Source organism: Crocuta crocuta, unplaced genomic scaffold, assembly GCF_008692635.1.
Source record: "Crocuta crocuta isolate KB4526 unplaced genomic scaffold, BGI_CrCroc_1.0 scaffold8, whole genome shotgun sequence".
In the NCBI taxonomy this organism is placed as follows: Eukaryota; Metazoa; Chordata; class Mammalia; order Carnivora; family Hyaenidae; genus Crocuta; species Crocuta crocuta.
In genome coordinates this window covers 1,820,270-1,838,905 of record NW_027532162.1, presented here as the reverse complement: position 1 = coordinate 1,838,905, position 18,636 = coordinate 1,820,270, and the positions used below count along the sequence as shown (strand labels likewise).

The window sequence follows — 18,636 nt, the reverse complement described above, 5'->3', positions numbered from 1 at the left end:
TTTTAGGACCTATTTGTAAATGTCCGTGTGTTTCCTTTTTTGTTTTGTGGTGTTTTTCTGGGAGGAAGGGGCTGTGAAAGAATAGGACCCTCGGAAGCGTTAGCCCAACGAGCGGTTTCCACCCGAGAGGTCCCTCTACCCTAGAATGGAACATTTACTTTCCTTGCTGCTGTTCTGCGTGGAAGCGAATTTAAAGTGGTACCAGAAAAAAATCTAATCAGACAAAGGAATTCGTCAGATTTTAGTGCGAAGAGTCTAGCCCGGCTCTCCACGAGACTGTTCTTTAAAGATTGTTGGCATAGAAGATGTTTGAAAGGACTTGGGTTTTAGGAAATAAAATTCGACAGAGAATCTTGCAGAAGTGGAGTTAACAGGCTTTCTGGTTGGAGGGCTTTAGAGCTGGAGGGGATCTATGTAGGTTACACCGCTCGTTTATTTGAGAAAATAAATGCATAACCGCCTTTCCTTGGAAACAAGACTGCAGAAATTGTGAGAATCTAGTGCTTGGGAAAGGAGATTGCTCTGGAGCTGTTGATCAAGGTACTAAACTCTGGGTGTTCTTTGAAGTGAAAATACACAGGGTCCCCGAGTGAGCTTTTGGGCACTCTGGGAATAAATGACCTTGCCCATATTTGCATTCTCAGTTTTAGTCAGTTGATTTAAATCTCTTACGTTTCTGTAGTCTAACACCCAGGTTTGTATCCCTTTTTAATTCCTGTTGGTCTTTTTGATCGGTTCCCCTTCCCCCACATCTTCCTTTTTTGGTAGTGACTTCTCATTTACAGGAGTGACAGAACGGGGAGACCAGGCTTTCTCTCTCATGTGCACGCCTTCTCCGTTCCTAGGTTGGCCACCAGGGGAGGCATACTGTTTGTTGGTTACAGTTGACCCCATCTTCATTTTGTAGGTCAAGTCCATCTTTGTTTTAATACACAGAACGGGAAGCAAAGGTGGTCACCAAGTTTCTCACACATATTTAAAAAAAGTCGACTTGCGCGGATCTTTTAGTTTTAGTAAGTCGGTCGATTTTTAGCACGTTTTGGTTTTGTTGGTTTTGAAAGCTTTACTTAAACATGTTGGATGTGACTAAGGAAATGGCAACACCAGGAATTAGATTTCTGACGTTCTTCTAAATGCTGATGTCAGTAGCGAGCCTGACTTTGGGTTTGTTCTCTTCTTTGAAACCGCAAATGTGGTGGGATCATATCTTGAGCTGTCCTTGTAGTTTTCCATGGAGTAGGTACCAGCGTGCATTTGCCAGAGGCCTGCCGTTCTAAAAAGTAAAACATGCTAAATGTTCTGCACGGTCTGCCTGCCATTTGATTGGGTTTTGGTATTAACATTTACAGATTACCTATTTTGTGTTTTAATCTGGAAAGGAATCTAACTGGTATGAAATAATTTTAAGCCCTCTTTTGCCAGTCTGAGCAGTGGGACACATTCATAGATGTGGCTGAAAATTGTGGGACCTTATTGCTTCTTAGTGATTGTTTTTGGTGTGTTCTTATATGGAACTTAAGATCTAAGGGAATAGGAGACTTCCATTTTGGAACAGAAGTGGCGCGCCAGATTTGTTTCCTCCCCCCTCCCCCCCCATGTTTATTAGGTCCTTAGATTGAAAGGTTCTTTCCATGCGTGCAAGCTAGGAGTACTGTGGGATGGAGACTGGGATTGTTAGTGCTGTGTCCTTTCTCCTTGCCTGAGTTTGGAATGCATTTTTTTTTTTTAACCAAAATTTGAACAAGTGAATGTGAAACTCCTCAGAGAGGTCTTTTTTCTTTTTTCTTTTTTTTTTTAATTGGTGAGTTAGAGTCCACTGTCAGTAGAAGTTGATTTTAATTTTTTTTAAGTCGGCTTTTATTGACCCAAATTATCCCAGATTGAGCCTATTTTGCTTTAAAAGCAAATGGTTTAAGCTGAGAACATCTGATGTTCCCTGTATAGCCCAAAGAAGACCCGTTTCTGTCATCCCTTACAGAATAGTGAGTGAAACGGACTGGGCTCTGTAGTGCTAAAACACTGATTAGGTTCTCATAATCAAATTGAGACCCAGACTAGATTAGTGGACTGTGGCATAACTTGGCAATTAAAATACCATCTATGTTTACAATGATAGGAAACATTTTATCAATTCGTTTTGAAAACAAGAACCAGACTGTGGTTCTCCATCTTTAACTTAGCCTGGCTTTGTTCCCGCGTATGGTGTCCAGATTCTTTCCATACCCCATGCCGCAGTGTATGTTGTCATTGGGGCCTTAGAATTTGGTAATCGTAGAATAGAGTAAGGAGGAATGCTTATTCTGTCCTACTTCTGGTAAGTTATTTCTTGTACGTACTTGTGAAGCATAATTTAATTTCAAATGAGTAGTGTTTTTCTATATAAAGATGTGAATGTTTTCCCTGATCTTACCGGTAAGCATGCAAAGGAAGGAGTCGGTTAGTCTGTATATTTCTACCCCTGCTTGGTGCTCTAGCTAGAGACACACAGGGACAGGATTTTAAGGTTGACTCAAGTTCTTTGTTTTCTGAAGCGTGTGTTTTTATGTCCACTTTCATCCTGTGTTGGTTGTGGACTGTGGTAACCACAGTTCACTGTACTAAAATTAAGACCCTTAAAAAAGAAGCTGTTAATGGCCAATCTTTTGGAGAAAATAGTCCTTTAAAAAAGCAACCTATATTTGAACATGGAATCCAGTTTCGTCAGATTTGAAATTTTGGGTTGTCATTGGCTCAGCTTGTCACTTAAGAGTTGATTTCTGTTAGTAAAATGCGTTATGCTTTAATGGGGAATAGATTTACTGAACAGGGACTCTCAAACTTTTTTTTTTTTTTTTTTTTAAGGCTGGTTTTTTTTTTCTTTTNCTTTTTTTTTTTTTTTTTTTTTTTTTAAGGCTGGTTCTGTGTTCCTTTTGAACACATTTTCTGTGCTTTGGTTTCATTGTAAAAATAAATTTTATAGATATTCTAAAATTCACAGGTTACGGTGATTATTTGGTGATTTAAACATATTTTGAGGCAGCGTTCCCCCAAGTGAGAGGTTAGGGTAGTTAGTGATAGATCCTGTGAGATCAGCTTTGTTAAGTAGGGTTGTGGGAGACACCTAAATCGAGCTGTCAGGAGATTGAATGCCCTATCTCCGTGACTAAGCAGGTGGTAAAAAGTGGAGCTGGTCATTATCGCCAGGAACCTCAGTTTCCTCAGTCGTGAATCAGGGGTTCTCTGCATCCCTAATAGTCTACGATTATGTCAGTTTTAGTCCTTGTAATTTCGTGTTTCTTTCAGAAGCATCGTAGAGTAGAGCGTGGGCTGGGAGACTTGTCAGACCTGGGTTTGGGTCCTGGCATTGCCTCTTTCCAGCTCTGTATTGACCCTGGGCAAGTTCTTTCACTTTTTTTTAAGCTTATTTATTTATTTTGAGAGAGAAAGTGTGTGTGGGTGCATGCAAGTGGTGGAGGGGCAGAGATGGGGAGAGAGAACCCTAAACAGGCTGTACATTGTGAGTGTGGAGCCCATCTCGGGGCTGGAACTCAGGAATCATGAGATCATGACCTGAGCTGAAAGCAGGAGTTGGTCGCTCAACTGACTGAGCCGCCCAGGCATCCCAGGTTACTTCACTTTGCCTTCATCTGTAAAGTAGGTAATAGAACCTTCTTCCTCAAGAGAAGGAATTAATTTACACACGCGAAATTCCTAGCCCAGTGCCTGACGCACAGTGAATGCTAAGTAAATGTCTGCGATTGCTATTTTAATTATCGTTCATGTAACTTAGGTTGCCAGCTAGTGGCCCTTGTGTCGCTGGCTTTACTTGGAGGGAAGACTGAGTTATAATGAAGCCATTGATTTGAATGCAAGTCATGCACTGAGATACTTGAAGACGATTGTTTTTAAGACACATGTATTTGCTACAATTTAGGTATATAAAGATAGAGAAGGAGTCCAAAACATTTACAGAGCAGAAAAGAATACTGAGGACCAGAGAGCATAGGTAATTCAGATCAAGTTTCTACGTTGTACTAAATAAAGGCACCTTGAATCCGTCCCTGGGCCAGGGGGGTGCACATTAACTGGGTTCTGAGTCAGGGAGTGTTCACTCTAAACTTTGAGGCTCTTGTCATTGAGAGTTAGGGGGGCTCTTTCACCATGGTCCCTCTTCCTCGGGTGATGACTGTCACTCAGAGATTAGCTGGTTGAAGCCGACCAGAACTTAGTTGTTTTAGAATCAGTGTTAATTTGTACTGAAGACATTTAGGCTTATGTTTAGAAAGCCATTTTCCTTGGTATTATAGGGTTTTGTGGGGCAGTGTAGTTGAAAAAGTCTGAAGTCTTTGGAGATGAAATATCAAAGTTCTATCCAAGTTACTGCATTTTCCCCCAGGTTGTCTTCTTCTTTCCTCTTTACAATATAGGTTGTTGTAATGAGTTTATGGGTCAGCCCTCACTTTGTTTGGAGTCCTTCTTCAGGTTCCGTGTACGATGTAAAAAGAAATAGGCTTCTGTTTGTCACCTCCTCTGATGGAAAACAGTGTTTTTTTTGTTAAGGTGTGTGTGTTATGTTTGTATTTCTATTTATTTATTTTTAAATTACTATTTTTCAATAGTTTTTTTTTTTTGGGAGAGAGCGTGCGCTAAGAGAAGAAGCAGAGAGAGAGCCGCAGAACCTGAAGCAGGCTCTAGGCTGACAGCGCAGAGCCTGACGCGGGGCTCGAACCCACAAACTGCGAGATCATGAACTGAGCTGAAGTTGGACGCTCAACCGACTGAGCTACTTACTAACCCAGGCACCCCAAGTTTGTATTTCTATTTAAAAAAATTTTTTTTTAAAATTTTTTATTTATTTCTGAGAGAGAGAGAAAGAGAGCGTGAGCAGGGGAGGGTCAGAGAGAGGGAGACACAGAATCCGAAACAGGCTCCAGGCTCTGAGCTAGCTGTCAGCACAGAGCCCAAGGCAGGGCTTGAACCCATGAACCTTGAGATCATGACCTGATCTGAAGTCGGACGCTCAACCGACTGAGCCACCCGGGCAGCCCAGTTTGTATTTCTATTTAAAACAGAACTTTAAATCACTTTCTGGGAGAGGAGTCTCTGTACCAGTATAGTAAAAGTCTGAATAAGGTAGGGATTGGGCATTGAACGCTGACTTAGTAATTTGGACTGAGTTAATTCTTCCTGCAGCTTTAAAGAGCAGTTGTGGAAAGTAGGGTAAGAGTTGCAGTGTAACAGTTTATTCTGTTTTGTGTTTTTTTTGGGGTGTGTGTGTGTGTGTGTTTTAATGTTTATTTATCCTTGAGAGAGTGAGAGAGACAGAGAATGAGCAGGGAAGGAGCAGAGCGAGAGAGGGACACAGAATCTGAAGCAGGCTCCAGGCTCTGAGCTGTCAGCACAGAGCCTGACGTGGGGCTCGAACCCATGAACCGTGACACCATGACCTGAGCCGAAGTCGGATGCTTCACTGACTGAGCCACCCAGGTGCCCCTCTGTTTTGTGTTTTGAACGTTTTATTAGTACATCTTGGGGCACCTGGGTGGCTCAGTCGGTTAAGTGTCCGACTTTGGCTTAGGTCATGATCTCCCTAAGAGATTGTGAGATTGAGGCCCATATCGAGCTCTGTGCTGACAGCTCAGAGCCTGGAGCTGCTTCAGATTCTGTGTCTCCATTCTCTCTGTTCCTCCCCCACTCGCTTTCTGTCTCTCTCAAAGATAATAAGCATTTTTAAAAAATGCATCCTATCTAATATCTTGAGGTTTCCTTTGTTGAATTTTAAAAATGTAATATTTTGAAGTTGATTTAAGGCAGCAAAAAGTGTTCTCCTAAAATGTTTGAAAGAAATACATATTTTAGAATGACATTAAAATGTCATTTAAATGAGATGTTGGGGCGCCTGGGTGGCTCAGTCGGTAAAGCGTCCGACTTCATCTCAGGTCATGATCTCACGGTTTGTGGGTTCGAGCCCCGCGTCGGGCTCTGTGCTGATAGCTAGCTCAGAGCCTGAAGCCTGTTTCGGATTCTGTGTCTCCCTCTCTTTCTTATCCTCCCCTGCTCACGCTGTCTCTCTTTCTCTTTCAGAAATAAATTTAACAAAAACATCAAAAAAAATAAATGAGATGTTAACAGTAAGCCCTAAAACTCCTATGTTTCCAAATTAGGCAAAATTTTTGAAGTGTATCTTAATAAAAATTGCACACTAGACATAATTTTCAAGTTTCTAGATTTTCCCTCCCTCAAAGTAATGAGAGTGAAAATTCTAATCTAGCCTTCCTTTGTCCTAGATAAGGAAAATAAGGACTGGAGAGAGAAAGTGAATTACATTTGTCTGTCTTTCAATACCTAACCATTGAAAGTATTGCAAGGTAGATTGGAGGCCATATGAGGTCAGACTTCAAACTTGAGTTATTTTAGATGTTTTAAAGTCTTGTTACTGGGTATGACAATTGGGAACAGTAATACGTGTTTATAATTTTAGAACTGGAAGTAACAGGTAAGATTTTGAAAAATGGAAGTGACTGGATAGTTATTATGCATAATTTGAATATATTTGAGTATTACCATAAGATACGATAGAATTATAATAGAATTATTAAAAAAAATAAACCTTTAGATAGAACAGAGAGTAATACACGTACCCACCACTGTGGTTAATACTTAATATTAGGCTGTATCTGCGTCAGGTGCAGCTAAAGGCTAATTCTTCCACTCCCTCCACTAATTTGAAGTTGATTTATGTTTTTCCTGTGATAGTTCATTTGTTTCCTCTGAGAAGCATATGCTAAGCTAGGATTAGATTTGCAAGTGATTCATAGGGGTAAATGGCTGTGAACGATAAAGAGGAGAGGAAGGTTAGGTGGCAGAAGCCCTCGGACTGGATGTAGGAGTGATACTCCCTGAAGGAGAACAGAAAGTGCCGTGGTTGATGGTGGGACCCAGGTGCCTGAGGCTGGAATACAGCTTGGAGAAGGTCTCAGCCAGGGCAGATTGTTCGAGGAGTTGCTTGCCGTGTTCAGTCCTTGGCCTACGCTGGTCTGAACGCCGCAGTGGGTCCCAGCCATGCCAGGCCAGTGGGGCCGCCAGCTAATGCAACATCTCCAGCGCTGTCTCTCTCGAAGGGGATGGGAGTGGCCGGCTCTCAAGGCCTTCAGAGTCCCCCGGCGCGTGTTTGTACTTTAACCCGTACTTGGGGATGATAAGCAGTATGGTTTGTTATTGTCAGTTATTTTGTGAATGGAATTGTTTTGTATGTTCATTTGCTTTGATGCTTTCCAAACAAGTTCATGTCCACTAACAAGGCACCCAAGTTCCTTTTCACCCAGTCTTCACTATATTGTTAGTGTTGCGGTGCTATCCTTTTGTGGTTTATGTTGGCATTTTTCTAATTAACTGGTGAGGTTTTAAGTGTCTTTTTATATACATTTTTTTGCTACTTGGGTTCCTCCTATGGATGTGTCTTTTGCTGTTTTTTTTATTAAAAAAATTTTTTTTTAAGTTTATTCATTTTTTGAGAGAGACAGCACGAGTGGGGGAGGAACAGAGAGAGAGGGAGACACAGACTCTGAAGCAGGCTCCAGGCTTTGAGCTGGCTGTCAGCACAGAGCCCGATGCGGGGCTCGAACCCACGAACCGCAAGATCATGACCTGAGCTGAAGTCAGCTGCTTACCTGACTGAGCCACACAGGCACCCCTCTTTTGCTGTTTTTCTATAGAGTGTTGGTCTTTTTCTTACTGATTTGTGTGAGTTCTTTATAATTGGGTACTAATCCTGTTAGGGTTGCAAGTTGATTGAGTTCTTTGATTAGGAAGGAATAAGAGTAATATCCCTGATTGGATATATTTCTGCTGAAAGCCTGGCCTTGGTATATGGTCCCTGTAATAATTATCATCAGGACTCTTGACTTGTAAGATTAGTGTCACTGAGAATTGACGCATCTTCATTTGTTTTGATTCAGTGTTAGATCATTTTGGTGTGCTAACGTATCAACTGATTGACCCAAATTACAGTGCCAGGTGATGTGAAAGCTCAGACTTAATTTCTGTCCAATGTGTGGTTATGTTAGAGGTTAAAGTCATGGCTTTAGTTCTTTAATGGAAATTGAGTTTCTTACAAATGGTTATGGTGCTACATTTATCTGTCTAATGGATTTGCCACTAATTATAAGGGAGTGGGTGAGTGTGTGGATGGGGAGGTAAAACTTGTCATCACTGATAGAAAAGCTACAAAGGAATGATCTGTCAGCGCCAGGTGAAGGCAGTGCTTATTGTGTGCCAGTCTGGTTTAACACTTAGTATTTATTAAATAATTTTAAATAGAACAGTCACAACAGTCCTATAAGGTAAAGTTTTATCCCCATTTTCCAAATGAGAAAACAGAGGCTTATTGTTCTGGTTCAGCCCAAAGCTTATCCAAGGTAGTGCCTTCCTTCTAAGATGCCCTTAGTTGTAAGATGTACCATTATTTATTTATTTTTTCTTTTACACTTTTTCTTTTCTTTGTTTATTTATTTATATCCAAGTTTGTTAGCATATTGTGGAGTAATGATTTCAAGAGTAAAAGCCAGTGATCCATCCCCTGTGTGTAACCCCCAGTGCTCATCCCAGCAAGGGTCCTCCCCAACGCCCCTTCCCCATTTAGCCCACCCCCCTCCCACAACCCCTCCAGCAACCCTGTTTGTTCTCTGAATTTAAGAGTCTCTTGTGTTTTGTCCCCCAATGTGTCTTTATATTATATTTGCTTCCCTTCCCTTATGTTCATGTGTTGTGTATCTTAAATTCCTCATATGAGTGAGGTCCTGTGATATTTGTCTTTCTCTAACTAATTTCGCTTAGCATAATACCCTCTAGTTCCATCCCCACAGTTGCAAATGGCAAGATTTCATTCTTTTTGATTGCTGACTAATACTCCATTTTGTGTGTGTGTGTGTGTGTGTGTGTGTGTGTGTGTGTGTGTGTGTATGCATACCACATCTTTATCCATTTATCTGTCAGTGGACATTTGGGCTCTTTCCATATTTTGGCTATTGTCGATAGGGCTGCTATAAACATTGGGGTGCATGTGTCCCTTTGAAACAGCACCCCTGTATGTATCCCTTGGATATATACCTAGTAGTGTGATTGCTGGGTCATAGGGTAGTTCTGTTTTTAATGCAATATTTTATATATTACTAAGAAAGGAAAAACTTCAAGATACCATTAATTATTAAGTTCTAGTCAGATTTCAACCTACTGTATTACAGGGAGAGTCAGACAGAGATCCTTTTTAAGAAAAACACTTAGGGGCATCTGAATGGCTCATTTGGTTAAGCGTCCAACTCTTGATCTGAGCTCAGGTCACAATCTCAGGATCCTCAGTTTAGGCTCCGCATGGGACTTCATGCTGGGCACGAAGCCCACTTAAAAACAAACACTTAAAGATAGGAGAGTGGATTGGTTGTTTCCATGTGCTCCCAGGTGTTCTGGAGTTTTATGTTTATGGCTGCCAGAATCTGCTTCCTGCCCAATTATAGTCGTCTTCTTTCTGGCAGTGAAAACACAGATCGGTTTGGTTGATTGGCACAGATTGGAGGGAGTTGCTTTACTACTGCGTGTGGTTGAAATAGTCTTCTTCAGAGCTTAAAATACAATTGTGGGGTATTTTGGAGGGGAGTGATTTCTTAGGATTGTATGATTTAAGGTTATAATGGGTAGCGTTAGGTTGGCCGCCCTTTAGTTTAACACATATGAGAATAATAGTAAATATCAACTGTCCTGTCTCTACCCCACTCCCGCCTAGTATAGTTTTTTACAGGTGGAGCCTGCTTGGGAGTCTCTCTCTCTCTATATATCTGCTCCTCTCCTGCTCATGTTCGCGCTCTCAAAATACATGAGTAAACTTAAAAAAGTTTTTTTAAGGCTCATCTTTTGCTAACTTGTCACAGCTGGATGTGGTTCTGAGTTTAATAAGAATGTGTGCTAGGTTTGGCTGATGTTCTGTGAATAGGCATTTAAAAAATATTTATTTTTTAATGTTTACATATGTATTGAGAAAGAGAGAGAGCATGAGTGGGGTGGGGGGGGGTGGGGGTTAGACACAGAATCCGAAGCAGGCTTCAGACTCCAGGCTTTCAGCATAGAGCTTGATGTGGGGCTCAAACTCAGAAACTGAGATCATGACCTGAGTGGAAAGTCGGATGCTTAACTGACTGAGCCACCAGGCGCCCTCTTGAATAGGCATTTTGTAATGGATATTTAATAACTAAGTGTGAGGCTTAGTCGTTTAAGAAATGGAAACCCAAGGGAAAATGAATTTTTGGATTACAGGTAAAAGCTGATTTTTCCCTATTTTCTGTGCTCTCATTGTAATGACTTTGTATAAATTAGAGGTGCACATCTTGCTTAAATACATTAAAAACACTTTTTAAAAGTTTTATTTGTTTAAGTAATCTCCACACCCAACATGGGGCTGGAACTCACAACCCTGAGATCAGGAGTCAAGCTCTTCCAACTGAGCCAGCCAGGCACCTCCCCCCAATTTTTTTTTTTTAAATCAAGGTGAGATTCATATAACTTACACAATTAACCATTTTATTTTATTATTATTTTTATTGTTTGTTTTTGAGGGAGAGAGAGGGAGCGCCAGCAGGGGAGGCGTAAAGAGAGAGAGGGAGACATAGAATCCTAAAGAGGCTCTAGGCTCCAAGCTGTCAGCACAGAGCCCGACCTGGGGCTCAAACTCCTGAGCTGTGAGATCATGACCTGAGTGGAAGTTGGACACTTAACTGAACCACAGGCGCCCCTGAAATTAAAATTTTAAAGTGAACGATTTATTGGCATTTCGTACATTCACTTGTTGTGCAACCACCACCCTGTCTAGTACCAAAACATTTTCGTCCCCGCAAAAGGAACTGTCATCCCCGTTAGGCAGTCACTTCTCATTCCCCACTGTCCCCAGTCACTCATACATTGCTGGCAGGATACAGAGGGTCACCTAATCCTTTCTTTGGTGGAGAGTGGGGGGATTGAAGGAGCCAGGAAGTTTTAGGTGAAATGCTCCTTTGACCAAGCTTTAAAAAATTAGTTTTTTAGAGGCATCTGGGTGGCTCAGTCAGTTAAGCGTCTGACTCTTAATCTCTGCTCAGATCATGATTTCATGGTTCATGAGTTTGAGCTCCGCACTGTCAGTGTGGAGCCTGCTTCAGATTCTCTCTCACCCTCTTTCTCTGTCCCTCCCCTACTTGCACTCTCCTTCTCTCTCGCATGCACTCTCTCAGGGGAAAAAAGTTTTTCAGGGGTGCCTGGTTGGCTCAGTTGGTAGAGCATACTACTTTTGATCTTGGGGTGAGTCCTGCATTGGGCATAGAGCCTACTTTAAAAAAAAAGTTTTCAGTATTTATAATTTAATGGTGTTTATTAAAAAAAATTTTAATGTTTTATTTCTTTCTGAGAGAAAGAGAGAGAAAAGCAGCGTGAGCAGGGTAGGGTCAGAGAGAGAGGGAGATACAGAATCTGAAGCAGGCTCCAGGCTCTGAGCTGGCTGTCAGCACAGAGCCCGACGCGGGGCTCGAACCCACGAACCGTGAGATCATGACCTGAGCTGAAGTCGGACACTCAACCAACTGAACCGCCCAGGTGCCCCATGGTGTTTATTAATTTAAAAATGAATATATGTAAGCTATAAATATGGAATTATTTTGAAAATTCTAATCTTAGGGGCGCCTGGGTGGCTCAGTCGGTTAAGCGTCCGACTTTGGCTCAGGTCATGATCTCACGGTTCGTGGGTTCGAGCCCCGCGTCGGGCTCTGTGCTGACAGCTAGCTCACAGCCTGGAGCCTGCTTCAGATTCTGTGTCTCCCTCTCTCTCTGACCCTACCCTGCTCACGCTGTCCTCTCTCTCAGAAAATAAACATAAAAAAAAAAGAAAATTCTAATCTTAAAAATTTCAGTATAGATTTTCTTTTTGTCTTGAGCTGTCCAATAATGTAGCCACTACTATATGAAAATATTTAAGTTTAATTTTATTAAAATTAGATAAGGGGCTCCTGGATGGCTCAGTTGATAGATCATGCGACTCTTGATTTTGGGGTGGGTCATGAATTCAAGCTCCACATTAGGCACAGAGATAACTTAAAGAAATCTAAATAAAATAAAAAATTCAGTTCTGTCACACGAACTGCAGTTCAGGGGCTCTGTAGGACCGTGCAGTTACTGGCTACCATATTGGATAGTGCAGAACAGAACATTTCCATTACCCCGGGAAATTCTATGGGGCAGCACTGATCTAGAGATTCTGAGGAATTGAAAGTTTCATTGTTTTTAGTTTTTATAACTAAGAAACTTTGCCTCTTTAATCAAGGTGCATAGTGAAATGGGATATTGCTGCAGCCATTAAATACTATGGCTGTGTACTCAGTTCTTCTAGCTGGGTAGTTGTTGTTGTTGTTTTAAAGTTTATTTATTTATTTGGAGAGGGAGAGGGAGGAGAGAGAATCTCAAGCAGGCTCTGCATCATCCCCGGGAACTCAAATCCACAAACCCGTAAGATCATGACAGGAGCCAAAATGAAGAGTCAGTCGGTTAAGCCACTGACTGAGTCACCCAGGTGTCCCTGGGGTATTTGTATAAATGTGACTATTAAGATATTCATAATGAGGTTTCTTGAGAACACAGGTGGAAATGGAAAGCTTAGGAGAGCTTTATTTTTTGAGGTGGTTATTTGGTACCTAATTAAGCCAGAAAGATGATTAAGATGTATGGCTATATTGAAGAGAAATGTAGGACTTAAAAAGTCAGCAGTATGAAGGCTCAGCCTTGTCTTGAAAGATTAGGTTCCTAAAAACAGCCTTATTGAGGCATAATTGACATAATTAACTACATATTTAAAGTGTGCAGGTACATGTGTGAGAGGCTGATTGAAGCCCCTCCCCCACTGATGCTATGTTTGTCTTTTGTTTCATTCTGAATAGTTTCTGTTGCTATGTCTTTTTTTCTTTTAATGTTGATTTATTTTAGAGAGAGCATGCACTCAAGCAGGGGAGGGGCAGAGAGAGAGAGAGAGAGGGAGAGAGAATCCCAAGCAAGCTCCTTGCTGTCAGTGCGGAGTCTGACTCTGGGCTCGAACTCATGAACCTTGAGATCATGACCTGAGCCGAAATCAAGAGTGGGACGCTTAACTGACTGAGCTACTCAGGCGCCCCTAGTGCTGTGTCTTTCAGTTCACTCTTCGTTTACCGTGTGTGATCTGCCTAATCCCATCCAGTGGTTTTCATCTCAGACATTATAGGCTTCATACCTTAGAAGTTTGATTTGGGTCTTCAAAAAATATACATATAGTTCATGTTTCTGCTTAACATAGTCTTTCCTCTAATGTCTTAGACACATTGAAATACGTTGTAATTGTTCTAATGCTTTTGTCTACGAATTCTATCGTCTGTGTCACTTCTCGGTTGGCTTTGATTGATTCTTCTCCTCATTATGGGTCGCCTTTTCCTGCTTCTTTGCTTGTCTGGTAGTTTTTAATTTGGATGCCAGACATAATGAATTTTACTTTGATGGATGCTGGATATTTTTGTGTTCCTATAAATATTCTTGAGCTTTATTTCTGGGACGTGGTTAAGTTCCTTAGAAATAGTTCGTTTCAGATCTCTCAGCTTTGGTAGGCAGTGTCAGCAGCCTTCCGTCCGGGTAATTATTTCCCCTACGACTCAGGACTCTTGTCAGTGCTCCACCCAGCAGTCCGTGAATTCTGAGGTTTTCTACGTGGCTGTTGGGGGCCGGCACTGTTCTTGGCCGTGTGTGAGCTTCCTGGATTGTTCCCTTTTCTTGTTTTGGGTGATTCTTTACCCATAGGCTTCAAGCATTTTCTTGTGGGTGTGTATGGACGCGCTGTCAGCACCCGAGGGGCCGTCTGCACACTCGGGCGCCGTGGTCGTGCACGGCCTTCTCGCTTCTGGGATGTTCTTCCCCAGAGCTCAGGCCTGCCTTGGCTTTCCTGACCCCAGCCTGGCCCCTCAACTCAGAGAGACCGCCTGACTTGCCCTGAGTCCCTCCCCTAAAGCTGTCAATTGGAAACTCTTCAGTTGTAGGATTGACTTGTCTGTCATCTCTCCGGGCTCGCTGTGCTGTGCTGCTCGGTGTCCAGCGCCTTGAAAACTGTCCCTTCGTGTAGTTGTCTAGTTTTCAGTTGTTTGAGACAGCAGGGTAAATCTGGATCATGTCACTCTACTTTTGACAAAAGTCTAGATTTTTCTAAAAGGTGGAAGCAGAGGGGCACCTGGCTGGCCCAGTTGGTAGAGCACGTGACTCTTGATGTCAGAGTCATGAGTTTGAGTCCCACGTTTGGTGTAGAGCTTACTTAAAATAAATAAGTAAATAAAATGTAACCAGATGAATTGGCTCTATCTCCCCTCCTCTTTTTTTAAGTCTGTTTATTTAATCTCTACACCCCGTGAGGGGCTCGAACTCATGACGCCGAGATCAAGAGTCACATGTTCTTCCAACTGAGTGAGCAGTGCCCCAGTTGTATTCCCTTTTTGTTAGAAAACATTGATATTTGTTTTATGTATTTTGCCCCTAACCTGTTTGGTTTCTTCTTGATGTTGTTTTGGCTTTTACGCTTTTAAATTTGGGTTTTATGTTCGTGGAAACATTATGTAATAATAATGAATGATAAATGTAATAGTAAAGAATAATAATGCTTTTAGAAACCATAATACCAAACTTTGTGTTTTTATAAAGCCACGATTCATTTCAGTATTCGTGATCAGGTGCTTCGTCTGATCTACCTGTTGATTGGAACTTGATAATTCTAGTCCACAATTTTCCAGAGGCAAATAATTGTTTTCAATTCATTCTTCCTTAAAAAGTAAATTATTTAGAGGTACCTGGGTGGCTCAGGCAGTTGAGTGTTCGACTTCGGCTCAGGTCATGGTCTCATAGTTCATGACTTCAAGCCCCGCATTGGGCTCTGTACTGACAGACAGCTCAGAGCCTGGAGCCTGCTTCAGCTTCTGTATCCCCCCCTACCCCCGCTCATGTTCTGTCTCTGTCTCAAAAATAAATACATGTTAAAAAAAAAAAAAGTAAGTTGTGAAATGATGGCAATCATCTTCTGGGACTGACCTGAAATGAGGAGAATACTCATTGCTGATCACTTGATTTAAAAAAAAAAAAAAAGTAAGTTATTTAAAACTTACTACTTGTAGTGTATTTCTGAGAAAAGTATAATTTAGGAAATATCTCATTCCTGGACTGTCTTGGACCCAACTCCATCTTGCTGGGATGTAGGAAAATGAGTATTTGTGTGTATTACTTTTGAAACCCAGAATTTGTAATGTCGTCTAGTCATTTCTAGCTAGACGTCTTTTAGATTTTTGAACATCTGGTGCATTCATAGGTCATATATTGGTACTAAGCTCAGTTAGCGTTGTGTGGGTCAGCCCATGAGCCCCTATCCTGAGCCACTGATGGGTGTCCTGCTTGCTTGGCAGCAGGTTGTTGCGTGGCACTGCCAGTTTGTGCAGCATCATCCATGCTCCGAGAAGCCGGGCGGGGGGTTGGGGGGGCAGGAACGTGGGCCCTGTACCCTGTTAAAGTAGGGTATGAACTGGGAGAGCCGGGCTGTTACATAGTTTTGCATATTAAGTTTCTAGGTAATTTTTTAAGAGTTTTATTGCTGTAAAAAAAGTTCTAAAACCACACTTGCTGCCCTATTAAGAACAAGTAGCGATAGCAAAGGGAAAGCGTTGATGCCAGTGATTTGGCGCATCGGCCCCACAGGCTTTGATGCAGTTGAGACAGAGCTGATAACCATTTGGCATTCTCAAAGCCTGACCTCAGATGTAGTCATTGGCCGACTGTGTTTTGCTGTGAAGGAAACAAACCACGAACATGTATGAAATTGGAATTACACTGTGGAAAAGTAAGATGAGATATGATGAGGTGTGTTTTAATTTTTTTTTTTTTTAACATTCATTTTTGAGAGACAGAGACAGAGCATGAATGGGGAAGGAGCAGAGAGAGAGGGAGGCACAAAATCCAAAGCAGGCTTTAGGCTCTGAGCTGTCAGCACACAGCCCGACACGGGGCTCGAACTCACGGACCGTGAGATCATGAGCTGAAGTTGGATGCTCGACCGACTGAGCCACCCAGGCGCCCCTGATTAGGTGTGTTTTAGTTTTAGCTTTTTAGGAGCATAATTATGGACACGTCTGTTACCTTGCTTTTCACATATTCCACTTTTGTACTTGGTTTTAGGGACTCGTGGGAGAAAGCGATGTGCTGTTACACTCTTTCTTGCTGGTCTGAGAACACGGAATTTTTCTCAGAGGATATTACACATGATTTCCTAAATATTAGTAACTTTGCTATTTTTGCCAATGAAAAATTTAAACATGTAGAAAAAATAGAATATTAATGAATCCTGTATGTTTAGCAAACAGATTTAATAATTGTAAGAGTTTTGCCATAATAAAACTTTTTTTTAATGTTTGTTTATTTTTGAGAGACAGAGCACCAGCAGGGGAGGGGCAGGGAGAGGGAGACATAGAATTGGAAGCAGGCTCTAGGCTCTGCCCGACGTGGGGCTTGAACTCACAAATGGTGAAATCATGACCTAAACTGAAGTTGGAAGCTCAACTGACTGAGCCACTCAGGAGCTGCTTGCTTGCTTGCTTATTTATTTATTTGTTTGTTTGTTTATTTATTTTAAAGTTTTTTTTAAATTTATTTTGAGAGAGAGCGCACAGTGGGGTAGGGGCAGAGGGAGAGAGAGAATCCCAAGCGATGGGGGGCTCGAACTCATGAGTTGTGAGATTATGACCTCAGCTGAAGTTAGACATTTAACCGACTGAGTCACCCAGGCTCCCCATCATTCAGAAACTTTTAAATGAGCATCTGCTATTTTTCTAGATATTGTTGTAGGCATGGTGAGCAAACTTGACGTCTCGGCCCTCATGGAATTAAGTTCTAGTGAGGGGAAGGAAGTGAGGATGGATTTGAAAGCTCTTAGGCTGTTGGAATAGACATAGATTTTAGTTGTAGATGGGATGTGGGGAACAAGGAGGCCCCACTAATTTCTGGATTTCTGGCTTGGGTGACTTCATGACTGATGGTGCCATTCACTAAAATGGGGGTTTTGAGACTGAGATACCTGCACATAATTCAGGCAACATTGGGGCGCCTGGCGGCTCATTTAGTTAAGCAGCCAACTTCGGCTCAGTTAGTGATCTCGCAGTTTATGAGTTTGAGCCCCACTTCGGGCTCTGTGCTAACAGCTCTGTGGAGCCTGCTTCACATTCTGTGTCTCCCTTTCTCTCTGCCCCCCCTTCCTCAGAAATAAGTAAACATTGAAAAACTTAAATAATTCAGGCAACATTTATTGAGAATAGTTATGGACTCCTTTCCAGTCTCTCCCCTAAGTTAGGTCCACCTTGTGTGTCTTCCCATGTGTACCGTGTTACTTAACCTCCATTACAGACCTTCTCTATCTTTATTAGCTTTGATGTCTTCTCTGCTGCTCTTTGAAGATGGGAACCGCCTATATCATTTTTGTGTCCTTCTTACAGACCGTCTACATTGGTTTGCAGAATGTAATTCTCATTACCTCCCCGGCTGCTGACCTCCCATAAGCCGCCATCATCTGTAACTTGAATCACTGCAGTAGCCTTCTAGTAAGTCTCTTGCTTCTATAAAGTGTAAGTCAGGGGCGCCTGGGTGGCTCAGGTGGTTAAGTGTCCGACTTCGGCTCAGGTCATGATCTCACACTGTGTGGGTGTGAGCCGGGTGTCGGGCTCTGTGCTGGCAGCTCAGAGCCTGGAGCTGCTTCAGATTCTGTATATCCCTCTCTCTCTCGCCCTCCCCTGCTCATGCTGTCTCTCTTTAAGAAATAAATAAAAAACATTAAAAAAAAAAAAAGTGTAAGTCAGTATGTTTCTCTCCCACTTAAAACCTCACGGTGGCCCGCATCTCACAGTGGTCTTCTAAGACCTACTCGGTCTGGTCCGACACTACTACTATGACTCTATCTCCTTTGCTTCTCCCCGATCTTTGCTCAGATGTTACCATCTCAGTGAGGCCTGTCTTGATCTACGTGCCTCTCCATCTGTAAGTGTATTATCTCTAAAATATGACCTACAGACAATCTAGTACATGTTGTATGATCACAGCTCTATGACAGTTCTGGAAAAGGCATAACTGTGGAGACAGTGAAAAGATCGCTGGTTGCCAAGGGGTGAGAGTAGGAGGAGGGAAGTTTAAGCAGAGCACAGCATTTTTAGGGCAGCGAATCCACACTGTATGACACAGTAATGCTGGGTAATTTCATTATACATTTATCCAAACCCGTAGAACGTACACCAAGCACGGATGCTAAGGTGAAATGTGAGCCGGGTGTGATTATGGTTGGCAGTGAGGTTCATCCATGGTAAGCAGCAAGCACTCTGGTGGGGGGTGTTGTACGTGTGTGGGAGCAGGCGTATGTGGGGAATCTCTGTACTGTGCTCCCAACTCTGTTGTAAACCTAAAACTTCTCTAAAAAAAAGTAAAGCCTTTAAATATAAAAAGAGCACCATCAGAAATCTAATCACAAAAATCACCATTAAATATTCTTTAGTATAATTAAATCTCCAGTAAACTATTTTTAAACAATTGGTTTGTTTGAATCAGAATTCAGACATG

General features: G+C 42.0%; 1 non-coding gene across 1 annotated transcript; it reads left to right on the top strand.

Annotated features, from left to right (window-relative positions):
* Positions 1-15,046: 15,046 nt before the first annotated feature.
* Positions 15,047-15,115, top strand: LOC144241895 (small nucleolar RNA SNORD2). Its single transcript, XR_013338229.1, has one exon. It is a non-coding gene; the product is annotated as a small nucleolar RNA SNORD2 (small nucleolar RNA).
* The last annotated feature ends 3,521 nt before the right edge of the window (positions 15,116-18,636 follow it).